Source organism: Camelina sativa, chromosome 8 (genome assembly GCF_030686135.1).
Source record: "Camelina sativa cultivar CO46 ecotype springtype chromosome 8, ASM3068613v1".
Taxonomy (NCBI): domain Eukaryota; kingdom Viridiplantae; phylum Streptophyta; class Magnoliopsida; order Brassicales; family Brassicaceae; genus Camelina; species Camelina sativa.
Window position 1 is genome coordinate 12,709,705 of NC_141887.1, and position 1,877 is coordinate 12,711,581.

The 1,877-nt window shown below is 28.0% G+C and overlaps 1 long non-coding RNA gene across 1 annotated transcript; it reads right to left on the reverse strand.

The window, feature by feature from the left end:
• Positions 1 to 589: 589 nt before the first annotated feature.
• Positions 590 to 1,289, reverse strand: LOC147940022 (uncharacterized). The gene is made up of 2 exons (XR_015563292.1): positions 1,049 to 1,289; positions 590 to 851 (listed from the first exon to the last, which is right to left on the reverse strand). It is a non-coding gene; the product is annotated as an uncharacterized LOC147940022 (long non-coding RNA).
• Between the last annotated feature and the right edge of the window lie 588 nt (positions 1,290 to 1,877).

Genomic DNA, 1,877 nt, shown 5'->3' on the forward strand with positions numbered 1-1,877 from the left:
CATTTCTACTCTTTTTCTCATCCTTCTTTTCTTTCTTTTTAACCCAAAAACTTAACTTGATTCAACTTAAACCCCTTCTCTTCTTTACTTATGGTCTTAAACTTTTGAATATCTCTAAGGCTTCACTTTAAACATAAGCTCTTTTTTTTCACTTCTTTGAAACTTCTTTTGATGAACTCCCTTTCTTATTAAATTATGTTCACTACAAGAATATTGGATATTGATAGCATCTGAATAACGCTATCTAACGAAACCATAGCGTTTTAACAAACGTTGTATCTGCTCCCGTCATAATAGATCAGACACTTTTGATAACGGTTTTATCATTGCTATCATATATTCATTTAATATAGCACTTTTTGCAATGCAATCATATATTTTATAATAGCAATTGTATTTTGTTATAAATTGTTTTATTTATAACATATAATTATAATATATTAAATGATATAATATAATAATTCTGTAATTTTATTTTAGTAATTTATAGTTTCTATAATATTCTGTATTTTTATTAATTATTCAATTATATTAAATTATTTGATTTTTTGGGATAAATTATTATCGACTTTTTAGGTAAATTGATATATGAAAATAAAAATATCATACTTTATTATTTATCTATATGAAAAAAATGATACAAAAAATCTATATTACAAAATAAAAATACATTCCCAAAATCAAAAAGTGGTGTTGTATCGTCTTCTCCCGATCACAAAGCTGCAAAATCATTTTTCTCCCCCTTCACCAATATGTAAGGTTACAGGTCCATCTTTATCTCTTGTTGAATAGAAGATTTCCCATCATGTTCAGGATTTACCCAGCATTTCTCTCCTCCAATTCGATCAGCTCTGCAATAGAGAAATTCAGCAAAAGAAAGCATAAGGAAACAGATTATAGTATCAAATTCAACAGATGAATACAAATTTTAAATAGCTCCATACTAATAAATGAAAGAGAACATAGATCGAGGCAACTTTCCACTAAATCCGGTAGAAATAATTAATGAATCCAAAAGGATATCAGAAACAGTCAATGAATTGCTTACTCGAAACAAAGCTCTCGTGGGTGAAAGCCGTGATCCCCAACTCGAAAACTAATTTGAAAGTTGCTTCAATTGCAGGGTAGTTCTAATTGGATAATTGATTGCAGAGGAAGAAGATGAAAGAGATACGACTAAGAGGAGAATGAGGGGAAGAAGTGAAAGGAAAAGATTAAAAAAAAAGGTTTAAAATTTTGTTCGTTAGATTCATATTAATCAACGGTTCATATTAGAAATAATGTGATCCTGACTTTAATGGCTTAGCCAATGAAATAATAAAGAGAAATTATAATCGTATCCCTTGGATTTACTGTAATCGTACGGCATGAGGATATGCCACGTCAGTTATCCAAGTGATATCTTCTTAGACTATATACAATGATTTTTCTTTTCAACACCCTCCACCTCAACTTTTAACCTTCCACATCATTTTCTCTTTCTTCCATCTAATCATTCAATACCCAAATTAATTTTAACCTTTCCAATGGTTTTGTTTAATAAAATTCAACACCTTACCCCACTATTTTCACTTTATATTTTTATTTTTACTTAATTTAATAACAACAGATTTATAGTAATTTAAATTTAAATTTTTACTTAATTTGATAACAACAAATTGGTTGAAATAAGGATTTGGATAATTATTGGGATTTGGAAATGGAAAAGGGTAATTAGTAGAATTTTGGGTAGGATTGTTGTTATGATCCATTCCCAAAAAAGAAAAAATTGAAATAAAGAAGAGTTTATTAGAGAAGAATTTGAAAATATAGTAGAAATATTGGTTTTTTTTGTGTCGGAATAAAATGAACCAAGTCTCTATTTATAGAGTTTTAAA